Genomic DNA, 25,333 nt, shown 5'->3' with positions numbered 1-25,333 from the left:
TATCTTCCCTAGATGTCCGGTTACTTTTGAATCTAAGGGTAGATATTTAAAAATTTCGTCCTAGATGGGTTGTTGAGAGTCTGTGTGTGCATGTGCAGGTGTCTCCCTGGGAAATCGTGTAGGTAGTTATTAAAAAAAAAAAACACTCCGTCTTCCGGCCACGAGTGGCCTACCGGGACCATCCGACCGCCGTGTCATCATCGGTGGAGGATAGGAGGGACTTGGGGTCAGCACACCACTCTCCCGATCCTTCTGATGGTATTCTTGAACGAAGCCGCTACTATTCGGTCGAGTAGCTCCTCAATTGGTATCACTAGGCTGAGTGCACCCCGAGAAATGGCAACGGCGCATGGCGGCCTGGATGGTCACCCATCCGAGTTCCGACCACGCCCGACAGCGCTTAACTTCGGTGATCTCATGGGAACCGGTGTATCCACTGCGGCAAGGCCGTTGCCCTGTAGGTAGTTATGGGGAGTTGTTTGCTCAGCAAAGTATAGGAATAGCTCCTTGCAGTTGTGATTTGTCAGAGCAGATTTATCGTCCTGCTCTCTGAAACATAGATTCTGTTGTGTATATCCACGGATCTTCTCATTGACGTCCTGTAAAAGTCACCCGTGTTTTGTACCCCAAGGTTATTTTCAAGAAATTAGTATTGTTCTCTCATGTATTTCTTCTTTGTCTGTCTGATTAATAGTGCGTCTGCTTTCCGATATTTAAAAAGTGTTGTTCACTCTAGGTGATATTTTTTACCGTTATGTTTATGGAAGCCACTCTTTCTAAGTATCTACACATATTTTGTCCCACCCAGTTTGTTTCATATGCGTCTTCTTCGGCTTAGTCTATCGGTTTTCTACGTATAGGACGAGGAAGAGATTAATGTTAAACGTCGTCGACAACGAGATCATTAGAGACGGAGTACAAGCTCGGATTAGGGAAGGATGGAGATGGAAAGCGGCCCTATCCTTTCGAAGGAATCATCCCGGCATTTCCCTTGAGCGATTTGGGGAAATCGTGGAAAATCTTCTTTCTATATAGTCTCCCCTATAATATGTAACTGTTCCCACGTGACTGTCTCTTCTTTCTCCCATTCCTCTTTTTAATTAATTCCTTGGATATTTTTTGTGTCAAACATCTGAAGGTGTGTAGACCTGGAGTGCCCTCTTTCTCGGTAAATTTAATTTTGGTGCGGACAAGACAGTGATCTTAGTCGAAATGAGGATTTCTACATCGTGAATTTCTTTCTGAGAATGGTATGTGAAAGCAATGCGATGGATTTGATACTCATCAAGCTATAGTATGGGTAATTTCGAGTCTTTTGCTTTGGAAAATTCTTCTCCAGGGTGGTCCACGTGGTTTTAAATTTCTATTCATGACAACACGCAATGAAACTGTCTCCATTCCTAGTGAACTTATGTGCTGGGACATTGCTAAGTATACCTTACTCCGCCAAGTTTTGTGATGGCATCGCCTAGTAAGAATTCTATACCGAGTCTTTATTAAGGATCATACTAAAACCAGTGAACAGTAGCTCCATAAACAATACAATATCGTTTGACTTTAATTTATTTCAAAAAGTTTGTAGTACTTACGATTTATTTACTACAATCATAACTTCAATCGGTGGTGTGCGGTATTGTATATCAATACAGTTTAATGCAATAAAGAAAAACAACTGAAGCTATGCAGAAAAATGCAGAAATGTAGTTTTACGGGGCGGGGAGGAGGGGGGGGGGGGACGTAGATATGGTAGTTCCCCCAAGGGAGCATAGCTGGCTAAGGACGGATCTTTATGCACTCTGCGTACTGTACGTACATAGCGCGTAGCAAGCAAGTGCTGGCTCTGAAATAAGTATTGTGTTGCCTTTACTTCAAAGTCTAACAACAATATAAATTGTCTAATAACTATTCATTAATGCACATCAATGTTTAATCAGCGTACGTCCCTAAAACTAAAAGTGATAAGCTGTTTATTGGAATGTGTAGACCTCCGCGCTTAATATCTTGCAGTGTTACGAGAGTTCGCAATACACGGAGAAAAAGTATGAGTGTTGAATTAGAATATTGTTAAACAGAAAATGTGTAACTACCTTACTGTAGAATGAGGTCTTATTGCTATATGAGTGTTGAACTAGAATCTTGTTAAGCAGCAAATGTGCAACTACTTTACTGTCGAATGAGACCTGATTGCTATTGACATGCTTCCAAATATCAATTTACTTACTTAAGAAACTTTTATATATGTAATGATTAGACTTGAAAAGTAATGTACATTAAAATGCTTCGCTTTTAATTATGTTTTCTCAGTGGTCTAATACAACTACAAATAATGTCTTAAATACCAAAATGCTGTCTCCTCAACATCTTCCAATGAAATAAACATTTTTATGCGGTTTACTATATATAGAAAATCACGCAATAAAAGAGAAAAAGTTGTAAAACATGTAAGATAAACTGTTAACAACATCCATGTGAACGGCGTACCGGCTGGAAGGAACTAAATAATGACACATTATCGTATTTTTGGTGAAATATTTAAGTGAAACGAAAACAAGACTCCATAGAAATTGCATAATGGATATTTATTCAAACATTCATAGCCAAATCAAGACTGGAAAAAGTGCAAACAGGGAGACGTCTAGTTCTGCAAAAAATGGTTTAACTGTTGGAAAGTAATCAGGGTACTTACGAAAACTTTGACTCCACATGCATGCGTCACAACACAGTAACCCATAGCGCACAGTCGATTCAAATCATCACATGTCTGATTCCAAAAGATAGTGATTAATAAGTTTCCTCAAACCAGCGTTGCAAAATGGAGTTTCACTTATTATTTGCCAGCAACAGCCGAGATCCTGCTAGGACACTCCCGTTTCAGTACGTAAATTACGATTAAGTTCGTTAGGGACTAAATTCTTTCTCCTTACTCTGCACACAGTATGTCTAAAGTGAGACATAGCTTCATGCTCTCTCGGCGTTTTCTTTTTCTCTATCTCAGTTACACACTCCTACCATATTAAACGTTTTTAGGTGTACAAAAGTGTTAATTACTTTGATGTCTGGTAAAGGCAGAGAGACGCAGTTGAAACAGGTTTGATGTACTCGTTACGTCGACAGAATTTCCGGCATTGCGCGCCTGGTTGCCTACATTAGCGGAGTGCTGTTCTATGCGCAACGAACTGCAGCGTTGACGTCCTCTTCAGTAGCTGCCCGTGTTACTGGGTGCTGGCAGAGATTTGCAAGGGAGAGTCGCTGCAATGTCTCACACTCCAGTTCCGGCACACGTGTCGCAGCTGCGGTATTCGTTAGTGCTTCGCCACTCTATCATCAGACAACGCTTCCGACCACAGAAACTCGTACTACCGACAGAGTGCTGTTATCGGACCATTTGGCTTTACATCTACCTTTGTCTGGTACTGACGAATCTGAACTACGTAAACAAAGGCCTTTCACTGAACGCACAACCCACAGCTCTATGTGGAGTTCCAAACCAGATGTCGTTGAAAGGTACAAGTGAAACTAGAGTGCTACGTCAAGCATATTACAACAGTGGTATAAGTTTGTTTTAGACCTCTTGTCGATTCTCTTAAAGTGATGCAATACCTGCAGTTATTACCTCGACGACAGAGTAACTGGGTTGCTAATTTCTTTGTGTCTACTACCCTATAAACGTTCTTGTATCGAGATGTTGTCGATGTACTTTTATTTTAGCAGAAACTAGCGTGTAATTGACATATATCTCAACATAAGAACTAAAGTAATCCTCTGAACTTACGAAATATAACGCCCGCCAGTAACAGTATGAAAATAAACCAAAATGTATTACTCTGTCCCATATGGAGGTTTCTAAATTGTATGAGTACTTGTTGGGCCCTCAGATATATATCAGAACAATGGAATGAAGCCCTGACATAATCAACAAACAGTGAAGTTGTTAAGTCACCATGATAAAGTACAAAGTATTTTAATTCCTGTTACGAAATACACGCCAAATTCAAATGAAAGCTTAACTCCTGGTGTCGATACACAAGTTTCTGATTCCCGGAAAAAAATGAACGTGTTTAATTTACTCATTTTCGAATCATTTGTCGACCACAGGATGGCATTAGACACCGTATATTAAGGAGTATTAGAAAACAAGAATCTCTTCAAACACTGTATTGAGGCGTATTAGAAAAAGAGAATCTCTTCAAACACTAACTAAGAAGTCATGTAAGGGTATTCACTTCCTCATAACGTTCCAGTGTGTACCATTACACGGATACAAGGTCTTGGCTATAACATTAAACGGTACTTTTATTGTTGATTGTGGAAATTTTACAACTCTACAGTTTAGTGGAAACCACATTATAACAGGCAATGCTGAAACAAACACAGACAACGGAACATACTCTTTCCGGGTTGATGCTCACGTAGTATGACAATTTCCACAAGAAATATGGAAGTGGTAGAATTTCATATATTAGAACGAGCAAAAAAATTTTAGAAATTGACAAATAATCGAATATGTGAATGAACTGAAACATCTGTACAGCATCTGCTGATAATGAAATAAAGCTTCAACGTGTTAAGCATTTTCGTGGTTCAATGCAAGGAACAGTGAAACGTAGCATTATAAGCTAAATTTTTACTCGATCCACCGCTTTTCTACGACTGCGAAAGACGGGCCCTACATTCTGACGTAACGAGACCAACTTTATCGTCCGAAATTAGGTTTCTCCGATATGTAGCAGGATATTAGCTCCTATATCACAAGAAACTATTGGCGTTACACAAGAGTAAGATGTAGCCTAAAAAAAAAGAACAAACAGGACGAATTATGTACAAAGTTTGTAAGAAATAGAACTACTGAATCACTTTGTAAAAACGTCCCGCTCAAAAACGAAATATTGGCTGCCATTTAAAGGAGATGGCGTGAATAGCTATGATATGGAACAGACCAATAGCTCTAAGCCATGAAGCTGATGATGATGATGCTTTAATAAAAGATCGTAAAAGGGAAAAGTGGCCCCACATTGCAGAATTCAGATTTCAAGCTGATCTCAAAAGTTGAGACCGGGAGAGATTACTAAAATTACAATGTGTGAGCTGGTTGTAGCAAAGCAGCCATACATTCTTCCACAAGGCAGTCATACAATCATCCGCCAATATTTCTTTGTCGATATCAGTTGAGACTCAAGACTTTCTGAATGTACTTTAAATCAAAAACATTCGCTTATTTCCTCACTTTCTTATAGATGTTATTAGTGTGAGAAGATGTTAGAACACCGTAGCCATTGGATACAGTTATAGTATACGCTTTCTGTAGCATGAGATTTATATATCTGCGACCCTATGTAAACTCAATATTGTGCGTTTTTTTCCCATGCCTAGGAAAAGGACGTCCCCCAAGGAGAAGAACAAGTTTTAATAGAGCTGCCCACACGTAAGTTGTTATTTTCTAACGTCGGTTGACTTGGCTGCAATGACCAATGTGTGAGTCACTGCCACATGAAGAGTTCGAATGGGGAGCATCCACGTCCTCACATCCAACCTCAGTGAGCCGTCAGACAAAGAAGACTAGTCAAAGACACAATGGAGTAACAACTCCTTTTTCTTTGCCTGTGGGGGGGGGGGGGGGGGGGAGTGTTAGCGACTACATGTTCAGCTACTCAATGAACATTTGTACTACGCAACTACATTCAGGAGCCTTTGTTTCTTTCAACAATACATTTTCCATCCAGGTGAAGTGCTCTGAGATGTATTCATAGAAAATGCGAACTAATGATTGGTTTTTGTAATTCTGGTGGGACCCTGAAAGCCGTTTACCTTTATATAATCTGTTTGCAATGTGATCATTGTTTGCTTCAGTGGTCTGGCGCTCAAAAATCATAAAAACTGTTGACAGGACAGGAGAGTACTACGAAACATGTCATCCAAAGTCGGGCCAGCTACACAGTTTATAAACGTTAACTCTCCACAACGTATCGTAGTAGGGGAAGTCGATACGAAGAGTATGATTTAAAATACGTACTTGCAGTCTATCAAGAGGGGAAGCAACCACAAATTGGCTTGCAAAAGCTACATAACCTGCAGCACGTAAGGTTCACCTGAGATTTCGTCCTTGCATATGAAAAAGCCCTAGTTCCTATACGTACAGGTAAAATTCGTTTTTGGATGTTTGTATAAATATTACCTAATAGTTTTGTTAGTTTTAGCGACCTAAAACCCGAAAATGAAATCATTTCTTTATCTGACCATCTTACGGCGAGACAACGGTGCTTGTAAGGTTTAAGTATAGACCGAATTCGAAACGTATTTTGAAACGTGAAGGTGTTCACCGTATGCTGGGCCACTCAAGACCAATATTGCCAGGATACTGCAGAAGAACAACATTAAAACCTTTCTCCGCTAATCGGCTGAAATAAAAAAATATGCTTCGCTCAATGAAAGACAAAGTAGGTTTATCCGCACTAGGAGTTTACAGAATTAGTTCCGAAATGTGGCAAGAAATATATTGGCTTGAACCAGCTGCGTGTTCCGAAACGCCGCTCAGAATATATGAGAAGCATTTGCCTTGGCCAGAAGGACAAATCTGCAGTGGCGGAGCATATCTCCAGTGAAGATCATATGCTTCATTTTGAACAGATAGAGGTGTTGTGCCGGATGAACGACTGTCAAACATTCAGTGGAAATATGGGTCCATACTGAACTGGGATAGAGGTTTGCAACTGTGCTCCGCATCAGATGTAGCGCCATCAAGAAAAACCTAAAGAGCAGTCAGGTGTGTAAGCGGCGAAAGCAGTGGATAGAGGAGACAGGCAGCATCACGAAGCTACGGCAGGAGCCTCCAACACACCGGGAGTCTCCCTCCCGCTCAGCACCGTCCATGATTCCTCTCCACCACCGGCCGCGACAACCCCTCCGAAGGTGTGCGATTGGCCCAGCCGTTGCAGATGAGATTGCAGATGAGACAGAAGAGCCTGTTGTCCAGCGCATGACATGAATCCGACACTTCGCCTGAAGATGACTAGTAGGAAACATATCGAAACGTTGCCGCAGAACCACACCGTGACACGGCTGATAATCCGAGAAGACATCATCAAAGTATTTAGTTTTAATAACGTGTTCAAAAGTCTTTTCTTTTTATTGTCCTAACCCTGAAGGATTGCTTCACAAATTTTAACGATAGCATGTGGCATAATAATGCATGGGGATTCTAAAAGATTCACGCGTGGTGCAGGAGCTGTAGACTAAGTAGCTTCTGTAGGCTAATTTGAAGTCATCTCCCGGCTTGATAACCAAAAGGCTCTTCATGAAATGGGTTGTCTTCTCATACACCACTGTGGTATATTATAAATGGTTATCATTTACACCCTTTATAGCCACTACGTAATTGTAGACCAGCACGGTACTAGCGCAATATATCATCACCACGAAATTTAGCGGTCAGTGTGGAGACAAGAAAATTAATTACCACAAAATGATCATCACACACACACGCGAACACACACACACACACACACACAGACAGACATAAAGCCAGTTCCTTTTTCTACATACTAACTGATAATACGATGTACATGGCCTATCGTGATAATTCAGTAACATTTGATAACAGACTGAACCTCAAGAGAATCGACAGAAAGTAACAATACAGAAAGAAATGGGTTACGGAAGTTCTAATTAATGATGATGTGCGTTTGAAAGTCTCTCAAACTGTAAATAATGTCACTGCCAGCCAGATCAGTTCAGGAAGAGCAGCCATCTCTGAACGGCCTAATCAAAGCAATGACATGATGACCTGTTACGGTCATAACACTGTTGTTATTCCACAACCTCTGATTATGGAAAAGATATATTTACTTATTGGTTTACGAGCAGTGGAAAAGGAAAAATCTCTAAGTGGCAAATCTGACGTGCAACGAAACACTGTATCTCTATTTGATCAGTACGTTTATATCCAAAAATATCGAGAATGTATTCTGATACCTCAGAATTCTGCTGCTCTCCATATCTCTGCAAAAATGCCAGAAAAATTAGAAAATAAGCACTTTATAAAGACAATTCTGAATTTAATACCAGGAAACTAGTTATGGTTGCAAGTATGAAGGATTTTACAAGTTGATTCTTCTAAGGAAGAACACAAGAGCCAGCCTCTGTTAATAATGCTGTTTGTTTATGCAAATAGCGCCGTTACCAGTTTCCAACCTAAAGGTTACGTTGAGATAGCTACACACATTTGGTGCAATTTACGTTATTTGTCGACTGGTTTTTTTTTTCATCATCTGATGTAAACCACAACAGATATAATACAAACGTTGTTATGCGGCCGTTTTTGTGAAAACTGCCACATAGCATATCAACCTCTATGAAAGTGATAAATCCCCAACCCAGATAGAAGTGAGAATGCGAGTATGGTTAAAGATAACTTCAGCGATTGCCGTTTCTAAATTATTGATTTCCATATTATTTTCCTATTCTGGAGGATTGTTTAAATGAGTATTTTTGAATTCTACTGATTACATGTTGGACGAGAAGAAGCGAGATAAGAGCAATGGGGGTCAATAAACTCTGCGTAGGTCCCGCCAGATGGGCGCCATGTGTGGTTGCGTGCTAAACAACGGAAAGCTATTATTTAAATAAGGGCTATTTTAACATGTCATCTTGAGCTACAGCACCAGGGCGTGCCGTATCGCAATCCACTGCAATCTGTAGGAAGCCCGTACTCTGGTAATTGCTGGGCACAGGACGGTTCAGAGACGAAGTCTGGAAAGTGGACTGAGAAGAGATCATCCGTCGCATTTGTGCTTAAGATCATGGCACCCGCAGCAGTCATACTGGCGCCAAGCTGTTTGAATGGTTGTTGACTCTGTTAAGAACTATAAGCAGCTACTGACGGATAAATGCTGGAGTGGGCGAACAGGATTCGCTTTTGTATACGCGGAGAAGACTTTATTGGCGGAAACAAGAAATGTGACAGACAGTCTGAGTAAAACGCTTCCTGTTTCTGATCTCCAGCAATAAAAACCCCCACGATTGGATAATTATATTAAAACTGACTGTAAACGGGTGGCTGTCACACTATTAGAAAGGATCTGATTTGTCGGCACTCGAAAGAATCCCTTGACATTGGTCATCGAAATAATGCACAAAGTTCACACTCAGAAAGGAAATACAATTTCAGTTTCTTGCTGGAAGACTCGGCGCGGGACGCTTCAGACAAAGACATGGACCTCGATCCACAGCAGCCATTGGCGGGTAACGCTAAGCATAGTGAAAAGCATCAGCGTCTGCGAACCCAGTCGTAGCAGGCACATGAAGACTTCAGACTGACAAGGACTTCCAGATTCTCAGTTCAAGTATATTTATCAGCAATTTCAAGCTTAACATATGCTCAGTGAAGATGATAGCTGCACGCATGATTCTTTCTGCAGGTCCTTCTTTCCACTTTCATTAACAACTGGCAGTCGCTGTGCGACTTGCGCGAACTTAATTGTTCTCCCAACTATTATGTTGACTCTAACGTATTCAGCTCTGATGAAGTTTCCTATTTTTGCCAAGATGCTGATATTTTCATTCCATTAAAACCTATGTTAATAATTAATGTAGCGGTTCCCCACGTTTTTGCACTCGACTTTAATTTTAAGTCAGCAGGGATTTGTACTAAACAGTGACAAATGTTTCAGTCAGTAGTATGATGAATGCCCTATTTTTATCATCTTGTGAGTTACAGTACTCCTATTTCATAAACTCAATTCATTAAGTTATCCATTGCGTGATGCCTCCCTGTGCAGAGCACCTGTTTATTGGTACAATCACCCAGTACAGGTCTTTCTGACATCCAAGGAGTATGTCGATGCCTCAATCATAACCTCATAGTGTGAACAGCCGTCGGAAGATGAACCCATCAGTTCGAAACTGGTGCTGCTTTGTATAAGTAAATGGCATTACAACTGTGGATAATTGCTGTTTCCTTCTTTGCAAAACTCAGCTTGTGTCTTGTATACAGCCACCGTCCCAAAAATATTAGTTTTCTGAATGTAGGAGGAAGAAAGCTATGTTCCAAGTGCCTGAATTATTTGTAGTAATACAGGTGAAGAAATAGAACATTAGATTTTTAACTACTAGAACTGTATTCAACAAAAACTTTTGCTGAAATATTTTAAATTTTGAAACGTCAGATTGAAGCAAGACTTGGGACAAAGACCATGTGCCATCTACTGACGCATGTCTGGAGGACTTTCTCCATGTGTCAGGACTTGGATAAAGTCTAGGCTTGCAGCAGAGTACCGAGAACACAACAGCACTAAAAACGCCTTTTTTTACACTTGTAGTTACATCTTATATTGCAGTCTGTATCTGTTTATTTGTATCATTACCTCCTCTGGAAAATAAAATCACTCATCTCCTCTTTGTTCACCGAAGAACTGTTAGTGGTTAAATCTTCTTCACTTTAAAAGTCCAGTCACTGTCGTAAATCAAAACACATAATATACATTGATTTTAATCGTTCCTTTTTAGACCTATCGGAAGATAGATTTTTAAAATTCTCTTCACTTTACCAAATGTACTCTAGGCCGTTTTTCTGTTTATTTCATTTGTTACCCCTTCATTAGTTATCTTCAAGACCCCCAAATTTTGAAAACTTTATTGGTTATTTGTATTATTGTCTTTTCAATGTGTTGTTTCTAAAACTTTTAGTAATGATGTTTGTCTCACGTACTTTCAAATATGTTGCATTTAGATCATTCATAAGTTGTTTTTTATCTACATCAAAGGTAAATGTTCAGTCTCATGTAAAAGGGTAACAAATAAAGCGTAACTGCGATGCGCCAGCCTGACGATAATAGAGACTGAGAATAACCTGTTGGTTTCTCGAATCTCTCAAGCATCCGCTTCGTCACAGATGCACAACCATAGCACACGCTTTAACACCATTCTAAAACTCAGCTGGCTGCAGAAGTAGCCTAAAGTTTCAAGTTCAGTCGCACAGTTTGTGTTTCGCTCTGAGACAGAGTCTCAAAATAATTATCAGCCAGAGTGTCGCCTCCTGGAAGTGCAGTCGTAGACTAGACTGAGTGTTCCCTCTCCTGAAATGTTTGCTGGTTGTGCCAGCGCCAGATTCTTATCAGCCAATAACTTTGACCCTATAAGTTCTTCCCAATGAAAAATTCTTAAGAATACAGGAAGACTACACTTGACCTGTTGTATGTTTTGGAAGGTGACAGGCGACTACAAGTTTTCGCCATGACAGAAATTACTTTAACTATTAAGCCTTCTGCTTGAGTACCCATTGCGTCTGCTAAAACTGATCTTGCCTTTTGTCTGTGTTTGTTGTTGATGGCGGCATTAGAGGTTATTCAATTTATCAGAATGTGAATGAACTTGAATGCTTAAAGAATATTTATGAAATGGTGGCCCTGTCATTATTTAGGTCAATTGCTAATTGTTCATTTATATATCAGCATGGGATTGATCTTTTATAAAATTTATGGCGTAAGTTTATTGATAAGAAACAGGAGAAAAGAATGACACTTAAGCATGAACTGATGGCAGTACATATATGCCAAGAACAGTTAGTAATCCCCTGGGTGGCGGATGGTCGACAAGGTCTGTCTTGTCTCATTGATCTATTTACTCTGGCTCAAAATATGGGTTGCGCAACCTGAAATTATGTAACACTGAAGAGACATCGATGGATTTATTCTACACAGGAGTTATACGTCGTGGCTGCAGCTGAGAGCAAGTGGTGTGAATGTGATGCTGTTTGCCCTAACAAGCCGGAGCAGCAATACAATTTTCATTTTCTTAATGTGTGGTGCTGTCTCAGGTGAAGGTCGTGATTTAAGCGTCTGTAGATCTGCAGTGTGCGGCGCTTGTAATTCACTAGTGCAGGCACGAGATATGCAAAGACGTGGCTGTCGATCTGTTAGATGGATCGAAATTATTCTCTAATGGAGCCCTGAAATCTCGGCGGATTCCAGCATGAGACGCTCCTGTTCGCCGGTCATACCATGGACCAATTTGACTCACTTATACAGCAGTGTACAAAAGTATATCAAACTCCAAGGCTGCAGACCTGTCACGAATACGACCGCTCTCGGAACTGCGAGTTGTCCGAGATGACTAAGATCTAACCGGTCGGTACAGCTAAGTCCTTCCTACAGGATCCCCAGTCAAGACCAGAGCCAGTGCGAAGTCACACGCAAGACGATTGTCCCAAGTGCAACCCACTCATATCAAAAGTCAAGACCAGAATCTACTCCAGACTGGAGTATGAATCGGAAGCCACAGTCAAAAAAAATGGTTCAAATGGCTCTGAGCACTATGGGACTCAACTGCTGTGGTCATAAGTCCCCTAGAACTTAGAACTACTTAAACCTAACTAACCTAAGGACAGCACACAACACCCAGCCATCACGAGGCAGAGAAAATCCCTGACCCCGCCGGGAATCGAACCCGGGAACCCGGGCGTGGGAAGCGAGAACGATACCGCACGACCACGAGATGCGGGCGGCCACAGTCTTTTACTCTCCTCACTTTCCATCAAACTTCGGTAAACTCCACAAAAGCATACCCACAACTGGCCCTACAGGAGTTTCATGCAAACCATAAGACTCCCGAACTCCATGTCTCATCTATAACACATCTCATCTACTCCTCGACCAATCCTCATCAAAGTTAAAACATTCGTCTCTCTTCAGGAGAAGCAGATAATACCTGACTCGCAAATTCTTGCACAGATAGGAGACGTGCTCCACACTTGTTTCTTCCCACGGCCATACTAACGTGATCTGAGTTTCCATGTTTCTGTAAAGTGAAAGACATATTACTCATGGACACGATTATCTCCAGGCCTGTACATTACCTCGTGGCGGGCCATGTGCCCTGTATAAACAAAAAGAAGTCCCTTTGTGTCTCAACATAGATCATTCCAGAGCCGCAATAAATGCTGCTCCTTCTACAGTTGTTTGAGGACCTGCGGCTTCTCAAGAACTCGGCAAGCAGAGGGAAAAGACCACCTTATGACTCCCTCGATAGTGTCCAATCCATAGTGAACATGGAAACTCGCTAATTTTTATGGTCGCCATTCCTCTTCACAAAGGGCGTTTATGATACTGTCGTAACATGTTGGTCGGGCAATAATATTTCTCTCACACTCCTGCCGCTACTAAAGTAAGCGTCGCCAGACAGGTAGATGCAAGTACGCAGTTTTACTGCCTCTTTGACCGAATGCTTCGTCAGCACACCAGCGCGAGAAACTCTTGGGCCTAGCATTCTGTCGCCGGCAGGTGCTTTGAAAAGTTCCTTTCCCTAATAGCTGCACGTGGCTTTCGAGCCCGAAACATCTACTGCAATATTTACTGTTAAATGACCATATTATCTGCCTGTTCTAAACTCCGGAAATTACTATTCAAAGGAGAGCCGCCATAAAGATCTCGCATGCATTAACAATGTACACGCTCCCGTCAAAGCCTGCTCATGCTGAAAACTTTCTGTCAACTCACAAAAACGATCTCCTGGGTGTCAAATAAACATTAAATTGTACTCTTGAATATGGAGAATAGTAAGAGTGTGGCTCATCCTCTTTTAATACCAGCAATCTCCCTTCTTTTAAGGAATTTGCTGTGATTAACCAGTAATAGGCACTTCGCTCTTCGAATGAGAGCAGGTAGCAGAAATTCTCTCCCACTATGAGTTTGGTTTCAAGTTTCGATCAATGATAACAGCTGGACATATGCACCCTTGAGTTTCCGGCTCCACTGCAAAATTAAGCTTGGTGAGCTAATCCTGGGCTTCCTTACAAAAGTTTTGTATCAATTCCTGCTGACCTCTAAGTCCAACAGATTCCTCGTGATCTGCGTCTCACGTTTCTTCATTCCCTTGCAGATCCTCATCTTTTTAGAAAGCGTTTACTTCACTGTCTCATAGTACCAGTTTACAAATTTCAGAGTACAGCCTACTGTCTCCTGCTATGGCTGACACAGGGGCATGCTGGTCATTCGAAAGAGTGGCTGTCGCCCATAGCATACCTACCAGTGACTCTGCCTTTTACTAAAATGTTTAAAACCCTTTTGCTATCCTACCCCTGCTGACATTGCATTCTCACAGACAGGCCACAGATTTGGCTCATGGAAAAATGACACACATGTTTCATCACCATATAGAAATAGAGTAATTATTCAATTCACAGTCACTGGAGTTTGTTTCATTTCATTGCATACTTCCATGCTACACTTGTCAATTGGATAGAGTTGGTAGTCTAATATAAATACTGTTCCATATAGATATAATTAAACCTCTAAGCCATTCCAGCATTTTACACACATTTAGTGAAAGGATGACTTCTTTTGATTTGCTTAATCATGGTGAAATCTGGTGACCAAAAAACAAGAAATCAATTAATTTTTCCAGTATCCACACCTGATCATTGGTCGTATTTTAGCTTATAACGTGGACTCAGTATCCCTCGATTTATATTTTTGGCACCCAGTTTGATGTACGTGCCATTCTGGTTACTACAGAAGAAATTTACACTATGTATTCTAACTCCATCGACACAGACACTTTCCCAGTATTTTGGTGTAAGGGGTCCAAGGTCCTGGCAGCTCGCTACAGAATTATTTCACTTCGCTTGGTTTCTTGTCCCACTTAACTTTGTATCTCTAGTGCACTGAAAATAATGCGCAACAGTGCAAATGTCGCAGCTGTCTCGCTCCTTTGGCGTTTTTGATCAGTTCTGAGGCTGCAAATGTGCGCAGGGCAAAGCAATTAAAGAGTATCCAATGGAGTGCAGTCTCAGGGAATGATTACAAACGCCAAACAGGTGGCATTAACAGCTGCCCACTGCAGTGGACAAGTGCACCCCATCGTTAACTCATTGCCTTCAAGTTCGACCTATTAATGCTCGTTCTGTCTAGGATATTGTTTTCTGGCAGTGTTTCTTGTTCATTATACAAAAGTGCTACAGAAAGATTTACTGATGAAACGTTGCCCAATATGCACCTCGTGTACGAGTTCACAGAATCCCATGGAAGAGAAGCACAACGACTCTAAGTTGAGCTCTCCCCATTGTGATGCTAACGTCAGCTGTATATATTGGCGCGAGGAATGAGCACTCCTGAGACACCCGCTCGGTGCATGTATTATCAGGTAGCGTGCTGTCCGTTGCAAGGTGGCTACACTGAGCCACAGCGCCAGAGATCGCGCTAGAGATTATTGTTCCGCCGCCTCCACTGGCAGTGATTATTGAGAACTCGTAGTGGGCAGTGCTTTGGGAGAACTCGTAGTAGTCAGTGCAGAGATGTCGTAGTGAGGAGTGTTTGTTGAGATGAGCTAGTATGCAGTGCTTGCTGAGATGTGATACTGAAAAGTTCTTGTTGAGATGTGATAGTAGCGAGTCGGTGTGGAGAGATTGTAATGTCTAGAGTGCTTTTCATCAATATAAATTAAGGTAACAAACTACTTTTCTTTTCTTTCTCATTATTTCAATGTCCTGAATAATGCGTCATTACAGGTTCAGTCAACAAAGCATCTGGCTTGTGTTCTTGTATTAGAGTGTAATTCTGGTTTTCTTGAGTAATTATGGTATTTCTATTTTCTTTAATTAATTCAGTATAAATGATATTTAAAATTTCTTGTGTTGTTGAAGAAGAATCGTACCAGATGCGTACGTTGAGTCATACTTCCACACACAGAACAGTTACACTTGTGCTTTGGTTTCGTAGGTTTTATACACTCCTGGAAATTGAAATAAGAACACCGTGAATTCATTGTCCCAGGAAGGGGAAACTTTATTGACACATTCCTGGGGTCAGATACATCACATGATCACACTGACAGAACCACAGGCACATAGACACAGGCAACAGAGCATGCACAATGTCGGCACTAGTACAGTGGATATCCACCTTTCGCAGCAATGCAGGCTGCTATTCTCCCACGGAGACGATCGTAGAGATGCTGGATGTAGTCCTGTGGAACGGCTTGCCATGCCATTTCCACCTGGCGCCTCAGTTGGACCAGCGTTCGTGCTGGACGTGCAGACCGCGTGAGACGACGCTTCATCCAGTCCCAAACATGCTCAATGGGGGACAGATCCGGAGATCTTGCTGGCCAGGGTAGTTGACTTACACCTTCTAGAGCACGTTGGGTGGCACGGGATACATGCGGACGTGCATTGTCCTGTTGGAACAGCAAGTTCCCTTGCCGGTCTAGGAATGGTAGAACGATGGGTTCGATGACGGTTTGGATGTACCGTGCACTATTCAGTGTCCCTCGACGATCACCAGTGGTGTACGGCCAGTGTAGGAGATCGCTCCCCACACCATGATGCCGGGTGTTGGCCCTGTGTGCCTCGGTCGTATGCAGTCCTGATTGTGGCGCTCACCTGCACGGTGCCAAACACGCATACGACCATCATTGGCACCAAGGCAGAAGCGACTCTCATCGCTGAAGACGACACTTCTCCATTCGTCCCTCCATTCACGCCTGTCGCGACACCACTGGAGGCGGGCTGCACGATGTTGGGGCGTGAGCGGAAGACGGCCTAACGGTGTGCGGGACCGTAGCCCAGCTTCATGGAGACGGTTGCGAATGGTCCTCGCCGATACCCCAGGAGCAACAGTGTCCCTAATTTGCTGGGAAGTGGCGGTGCGGTCCCCTACGGCACTGCGTAGGATCTTACGGTCTTGGCGTGCATCCGTGCGTCGCTGCGGTCCGGTCCCAGGTCGACGGGCACGTGCACCTTCCGCCGACCACTGGCGACAACATCGATGTACTGTGGAGACCTCACGCCCCACGTGTTGAGCAATTCGGCGGTACGTCCACCCGGCCTCCCGCATGCCCACTATACGCCCTCGCTCAAAGTCCGTCAACTGCACATACGGTTCACGTCCACGCTGTCGCGGCATGCTACCAGTGTTAAAGACTGCGATGGAGCTCCGTATGCCACGACAAACTGGCTGACACTGACGGCGGCGGTGCACAAATGCTGCGCAGCTAGCGCCATTCGACGGCCAACACCGCGGTTCCTGGTGTGTCCGCTGTGCCGTGCGTGTGATCATTGCTTGTACAGCCCTCTCGCAGTGTCCGGAGCAAGTATGGTGGGTCTGACACACCGGTGTCAACGTGTTCTTTTTTCCATTTCCAGGAGTGTAGTTGCTGGGGACTTAATTAATTAATTGTGTTAATGAAAATTTCCATTTCATTCTTTGTTGTTGTTCTATGCAGTCAGATTGCATAATAATACTAGTCAGGGCCAACCGTTACGAGACTTCGTAATCGGACATACAGCTACGAAAAAATTAAAATTATTTGCATTCTATTTTAATTAAGCCCCCATGCACGTGGCGACCGCTGCTTCGGATCGTCCCTTGGAATTCTTCTGATTGTAGAAATAGTAGACAGTAGGATTGTTGTAGTAATTTGTAGTTTAGTAATTGTAGTCTATATTGCATGTGTAGATTTGGTAATTGTTATTCTTCTAATGGTATTTTTTTTGCAAAATTTCATTTCTGTTGTCTTGTCTACGGGTTTGACAATTTAGTGCAATTATTTAAATTGTTCGATTAATCGTGTTTGAGGGAAACATTTCGTGTGAATGGTATTGTTGGAGATAAAGTGTCATTGTGTGTAATTTTCATATAGTGACGAGTTTTGTATGTTTTGTAAATGATTACGCGATCGATGAAAAAGGCAAAAATGATGGATAGTCAAAATGACGAAATTGTTGACATGGCGAACTCGCCAACACAGGAGAACAGTATGATGAATAATGAAGTGGAAAATAATAAGTCGGGAAAATAGTCCGGAACCATTTCAAAATTTTTCTCAATCAGAAAATTCCCAGAATACGAGATTAACGATAGAAGATTCTGAAATAGTATCGAACACAGATAGCTTTACAGCCATGACGAAAGAAGTTGGTTTCGCGTGAAATGTTAGGGGCGAGAAGAATTTCGAACCGGCTATTATGGAGCAGTTGATGGGTGCAATATTAAATTTGGGATCACAAATAGGAACAATTACAACTGATATGGGAACAATTAAAACAGAGATAGGAACTTTGGCAACACGGTTAGACTCACAGGGATCACAAATAGGAATAATTACAACTGGTATGGGAACAATGGAGCAGTTTCGATCTGAATTTAAAACAGAGATAGGAACAATTAAAACAGAGATGGGAACTTTGGGATCTGAATTAAAAACTGATATGGGAACAATGGAAACACAGTTTAGATCTGAATTAAAAACACAGATGGGGACAATGGAAACACGGTTAGACTCACGAATAGGGACATGTTTCAAAAATATGAAAGATGAATTAAAAAAAGAAATCAAGAAGAAGTACAACCGATTTTGAATTCTCACAATAATAGATTAATTGCAGTAGAGATTAGACAAAGGGAACAGGATAGAGAACAGGAGGAGAGAGATCGCGTGATAGTGCAGAAATTTTCAGAGTTAAATTTACAATGTGCACACGATAGGGAAGAAATATTTGAGAGAATCGCGGAATCCGTACCAAATGACAGAATAAATAATCCAACACAAAAATATGAACAGTTAACTACCAAATGTGTCAACACTGAAACCCGAGTCGCGACACTTACGGAAGACGTAAATAAACAGAGAGAAAAAATAGGTGACTTATCGGAAAGAGTTGAGGAAATTTGAGATAAATTGACAAATCTTAGTTTACATGTGGACAGAGATTCGGATGATACAGCTCCATTACCATTTGCAGAAACCGAAGAGTACCAGAACATAAATAAGCATGTTGAAAATCAGGGAAATTTTAATGAACGCGTTAAAAGGGAAGTTGAGGCATTACGAAAGCAAGTGAAACAAATTGAAGGCGAAATCGTAGGAAAAGGCAGCAGAAGAAATTTAGAATCACAGATAGCAGAGGGCTTTGAAGAAGATAATTTGTTTCATTTACGGGACGCAACAAGAGAGCCCCAGGCGCGCGAACTTGACAATAATCGACATTCAAACTGGGACAGACGCGGTAGGTCTTTGTCGCCACGAGGCGAAAACTTTGACTATAAACACTTTTTGACTGTTCGGAAATTTAAGATCTTCCGCAATTCTAAGAATGACATACAGCCATGTGCATGGTTAGATCAATTTATGTATGCACTCCCACCAAATTGGCCACTAAGTCACAAACTGGAATTTATGTGTGGATATTTAGAAAACGAACCGGCGAACCGGATGCGTACAGTCATTAGAGATTGTAATAATCTGAATGATTTTTATCATGCATTTCTATCGGCATATTGGTCCGAAAACACACAAGACAGAGTCAAACATAGTCTGATTATGCAGCGTAATTTTAAACAGTCTGAGTTCCGCACACCGGCAGAATACTTTGAAGACATGATTCGAAAGAATCAGTTCCTGGCCAAACCTTATAGCCCGACTGAATTAATTCGCATTTGTTTAACTAAGCTGCCACAATCCATAAGACAAATTGCTTTAGCCGGAAGATGTAAAGATGACATTGAGACCTTTAAGACTTTGTTACAAGAACTTGAGTATGACAACGACGACGGGACTTCTTGTAACTTGTTCAGTAACAGTAATTACGATAGATTTTCAGAGAAAAGGGATAGTGATCGGAACGGGCGTTATATGGGTAATTTTGAGAATGACAGACGTAACAGACAGGACAATAGATACCAGCCTTATGACAATAACAGACGTTCTAACAGAGATTACACAGACAATTATAATAACGGTAATTCGTACCGGAATGATCAATCATACGGAAACAGTAATCGGTATCATCAAGACAGAAATTATTCATACAATAATAGAAATTCTTACTACAGAAATAACCAGGGTAGTAGATACAACAATAATTGCAGAAGTGACAGTCGAAATTATACAAGAAGTAGTTATGCAGACAGACAGGAAAACAGAAATTTTAATAACAGACACAACCAAGAATTTGCATCTAACAGACAGGAAGGACCTAATTGGCATCCTCCGCGTGACAGAAATTCAGAGAGACAAATGGAAATAGTAGAAATTGATCCGCGAAATGTCGGGAATAATCAAAGACGTGACGCAAACAATCGACAATGACTAGCAGCTTCGGCTTCTGGCAGCAATATAGACGGTTCAGAAAGTAATGACACTACAACTTTACACTACGTACGCCTGGAAGATATGACAGACATTTTGCTAGGCGAAAAGGAAAATAATGTAGACGCATTTTTACATCGTGTTATTGAAGTATGTGTGGGTAAGAATAAGTTCACTGCAGTTTTAGATTCTGGGAGCCCATTGAACGTCATTAGTGAATCAGTTTTTCGTATATGTGAAAGAACTATTGCCTGGCCTGTGTTACCTATTTCTAAAACTACAATTCGAGGAGCGATTTCTGGAAAAGGTGTGGAAGTTAAACAACAGACCAACCTAAATTTCATTTGTCAAGGATACGAATTGTCTGCTAATTTTATTATTGTTCCATTACTCAGTACACAGATTATATTAGGTATGGAGTTTCTTAACACACATAAGGCAGTTTTGAACTTTAAAGAAGGAAGTGTGAATTTGACTGTTGCCGGAATGCCGAAATGTTTGAAATTTTTCGAGTGTTTAGCAAGATCTGAATCAGATACAAAATGTTTAAGGTTTCTTACTTCTGATGTTTTCGTTGAGCATTATGACGACAGTGTGTTTATTCATGACAATGACAATAGATACAGAGACGCGATGGAGGATGTAATTAGTAGCGAAGAGTTAATTAATGAAAAGGTTAAGAAAGCTGAAGTGCCAGATGACGTTGCAAGAGAAGAGCTGCACCATTTTTGACTTCACATGCTACAGTGTTTAGTCATCACACAGGAACTATACAAGGCTTACAATATTTATTTAAAGTAAAAGAACACACACCATTTCGCGGAAAAACGTACGCTATTCCTTTGGCTTACAGAGACAAGGTTAAGAATGAACTTCAATACATGTTAGATCAGGGCATTATTGAGCCAGCAGTCAGCCCTTATACCAGCCCATTACACGTTGTTCTTAAAAAGGATGGGTCAATTCGTTTGGTTCTAGATTCCAGACAGATAAATAATATCATCATTCCTGAAACTGACCGCCCACAAAATTTAGATGAACTTCTTCAACATTTCCATGGAATTAAAGTTTTATCCACGATTGATATGCGCGCAAGTTTTTGGCAAATAGAACTCCACCCTGATTGTAGAAAATACACTGCCTTTTTAGCCTTTGGTAACTGTTACCAGTTTCGTAAATTACCGTTTGGACTTACTGTATCTTCTGCAGCATTCATTCGTAGTTTAAATGAAATTTTACCTGTTTATATTCGTGACAATATTACTTCATATGTTGACGACATTCATATTGCTAAACGTTCTTGGAGTGAACACAACAAAATTTTGGATTCATTATTACGTATTTTTGCAAGAGTTGGCATTACTGTGAACTTAGAAAAATCTGAATTTGGTCGTTCTTAGGTGAAATTTCTCGGTCACATTATTTCTACAGAAGGTATTCTTCCTGATCCAGAGAAATTAGACGCTATTCGTAACTATGCTGTTCCTTCCACAAAACGTGATGTTCGTAGTTTCCTTGGTGTCTGTAATTTTCTTAGACGCTTTGTTAGATTGGATGATTTGGCCACACCTCGTTTACACATTTCAGTTATGCGCACTTTGGTCCCAGAAAATGTTTTCATAAATTACGAGAAAATTGCTACTTCAATAATATGGAAAAACGTATTCGATCTGTTCTTGCCAAATGCAAATTATGTCAAAAGGCTAAGCCGCCAACTGTTTCTCACAGAGCACCGTTGTTTCCTATCATTCCCCATGTAGATTTGTTCGGTCCAGTGGTTCGTTCTACTAATGGTTTTGCGTACATTTTCGTAGCAGTGGAATTGACATCAAAATATGTGTGTTTTACACCTTTACGCAAAGCAACAGCTCGTTCAGTATCTAATGCTTTCTTCAAACATTTTCTTAAAGAAGTTGGTCATGTTGATAAGGTTATATCAGATAATGGATCACAGTTTCGCTCTAAAATTTGGCTTCGTACTCTACGGCGCCGTAAGGTTAAACCAATTTTTATTTCACTTTTTCACCCTCAATCTAACGCTTCAGAGAGATGGATGAAGGAAATCAATAAATTGTGCCGACTTTATTGTCATCAGAATCACAGAACGTGGGATCAGTATCTCCATATTTTTCAAAACATTCTGAATGAACTCCCTAATGACTCAACTTCTTTACCGCCTCTATTGGTATTAAAAAATAAAGTACCAACAAATCGCATTTCTGAAATCGTTCCTTTTCCGCCTTCACGGAAACTGCGGCATTCTGAAGTTGTCAACCTGGCTCTACAAAATATTGCATCTGCGGCTGCTAGAAGAGAGAAATCAGCGAAACGTCCTGGTCGTTTAAAAATCTTGTCAGTTGGTCAAAAGGTGTTAATTAAGTCTCATCGTTTGTCTCATAAAGGAAAAGGCTTGTGTCGCAATTTTTTTCTGCTTTATAACGGTCCATATAGGATTCGCAAAATTATTCATGATTATCACTGTTGAAGTAGAAACTCTTAAATCTCGGCGCTCTAAGGGAATACATCATATATCGAACGTAAAAATTTTTGTGGAATGACATACTTTTGAGAAACCAACAGTTATAAGTAAACATGCGGAGAATGCAAGGATACCGCGCCGTGTTCCGGCGGCGGCAGATACTCAAAGCAACAGTGAAGTCGTCGCGCCGCACAAGGCTGTCGTTGACCGCAAACAATCACCTTCTACGTCACGCGTCTACAGCTGATCGAGCGCTCAGTGCGAACGCACTGACAGACGTAAACAAATACACAGTCTAATTTTTCCGACTAAATTCTGTATAAAGCTATGGTGACTTTATAAATTATGTTATTAACGTTCAGTATTTTTCAGGATACGGTTGTGTAAAATATTTAAGACCTTTAGGTAAATTCTGTACGTGTCCGACGTTAAGACGACTTGCTATGGAGAAAATTTCAGGAAGAATGTAATTTCGGAAAAAAAGTAATAAACTAAAAAGGGTAACTATTAATTGAGTTTATTTTTCAGGTAACATATTTCCACTTAGGTGCGTACTTTAGACGTAAATTGCTGCTTGCGATTACGTGACTCATACTTTGTGGTAAATTTCATGTTCTATGAATTTACTTGTGAAGCGACGTGCTTGTGTACATTTACTGATTTTGACAATGTTTTATTAATGAACAGTGTTATTACTTGCGTATATTATGCATCGCTTGGCTGCTATGCTTTTTCACTGATGTCATATTTTTTTATTATGTGCCTGTTGTGTTTATTTATTTAAGTTATAATTGTCACCTGATTAATTGTGCTGACAGTGGTTATGTATGTAGGTTACACTTTGTGATTTATCTGCTTGCGCCTTCATGTTTACTTTTTAAAGATTACATATGAACATTTATTTGCTTATGCTGATATGATGCTAATCACTTGTTTATTACGTAAGATATATGTTTGCTGCTGTGCGTATGGATTGCATATTTACACATTTCTGTTTTGTTGTCATAACTACTCTTCAATTTAGAATATAGCAATGCTGATGTACAGTGTACAAACATGAAGATTAGGTTACACTATTGTATTAATTGTAGATTGTTCGCTTGGCAGAGCCTCGTTATAGGGATTGTGCTGCATCCACTTGTTGACATTCTGTTCGCTACTGGTATATTGTCGCGATATTGCATGTATTGCTTACGCTCAGTGCCTGATATTTTTAAGACAAGAAAATGAACTGCTATAATTCTACGAACGACATTGGTACAAGAAACTGCTTAGAAGTCACATGAGCTGGAGGTTTTATGGAAGCTGTATAAATGTATGCTAATAAGAAGGAAGCTAACGACATGACATACCAACACTAGGTTTAGACCATTGACAGTTATTACACTGCATTCTTCGTGAGCAATTGAAATAGGAAGTGACACTTGACACGAGAAATACTCCACATGTTTGCTTCTGTTTGCCATAATTTTTGAAGTGGTGTACACACTGAAATATCACGATCATTAACACTTCGTAATCGTACTTAATTACTGAGAGTTATTCGAACTAAGTCTGTTAGAGGTCATGTATGCATTTCTTTTATTTAATGATGGACAAGGAACCAAAATGTATCTTATAATTTATAATGAGTAGAAAATTTGTGTCAGATGGATTACACGAGAGGTTGTGTGTTGACATTGTGTCTTCGGATTGTATGGGATGCTGAATTGAAGTTGCACAAATATTTTGTCTATACTTGTTCGAGGAGACTGACTAGAGGAAAGAGTTGTTATGGAAGTGAAATGATATTGGTGCTGAGGTTTATATGTATCGACGTATTATTGAGGTATTGAGATTATGTGAAGTTGATGATTATTGGAGTTTCGTGGACAAGAGGTAAGGTAAATGAGGTATTATTGAAGTATTAAGATTATGTAATGCTGATGATTATTGGAGTTTTGGTGGATAAGAGGTGAAGTAAGTGAGGAGCATATTTTTTTTGTTGGTCTATATGGAACAAGGAGGATGAAGATGGCAGACTAGAACACTCAAGTACAAAGAAGATTGTCTACACACACACTTTGTTAAATCAATAAGCAGTATATACTTTTTTTTTTTGGAGAGAGGAAGCATTTGCATATCTTGGCTCACTGACAGTTGTTCAGCAACCGTACATTTTGATCTGGCTTGGCAAACATTGGTCTTGACATGATGACTATGACGTTGACTAACTATTATTGACTGTTATACATTGCTGCCACTACTACTTGATACACACGATGAACATAAAATTTTGACAGAATTGCATTTACACAGTTAACAAACACTGTTCAACTACACAGTAGCACTAGATGTGGATGAAAGATGAGTGAGTGTGTTTTGTGTGTTTTCCTTTTATAATCCCAGAGAAGTGATCCCAACCTATCTCCTAAATATTATTTTACTTGTTTGTTGTGGCTTGCACTGACACCCATAAATATTATAGGTTTACTGGTATTTGTGTATTGTAATAGTTAATAGGACAATTATCTGATATCATTTGTGTGTTTGTTATGATTTGTATGTTTAGTGTAAAAGCATTGTATGTGTATTCAAACTATTGTTCATGCCTGAACTGTCTGATTAGTGATGGTGCTGCACTTTTCAACATGGTGGATGCCACCTGGACATGTTTAATTTCTGCTGATGAAGTGTGTGATTAGTGATAGGGAATATTATGAACTGTTATTTGCACTTTTTCTACATGATTGGTGCCACTAGGACATGTTTAATTTCTGCTGATGAACAGAGTGATTA

At 40.5% G+C, this 25,333-nt stretch overlaps 1 protein-coding gene and 1 pseudogene across 1 annotated transcript in view; both read right to left on the bottom strand.

Moving 5' to 3' along the window:
* Positions 1-25,333, bottom strand: part of LOC126195185 (uncharacterized) — a 600,884-nt gene that overhangs the window by 190,641 nt on the left and 384,910 nt on the right. The gene's annotated exons all lie outside the window — the stretch shown is intronic.
* On the bottom strand, positions 338-455 carry LOC126195841 (5S ribosomal RNA; annotated as a pseudogene).

This window comes from Schistocerca nitens, chromosome 7 (assembly GCF_023898315.1).
Source record: "Schistocerca nitens isolate TAMUIC-IGC-003100 chromosome 7, iqSchNite1.1, whole genome shotgun sequence".
In the NCBI taxonomy this organism is placed as follows: Eukaryota; Metazoa; Arthropoda; class Insecta; order Orthoptera; family Acrididae; genus Schistocerca; species Schistocerca nitens.
Note: the sequence above shows the minus strand (reverse complement) of the source record. Positions and strands in the feature narration are given on the sequence as shown.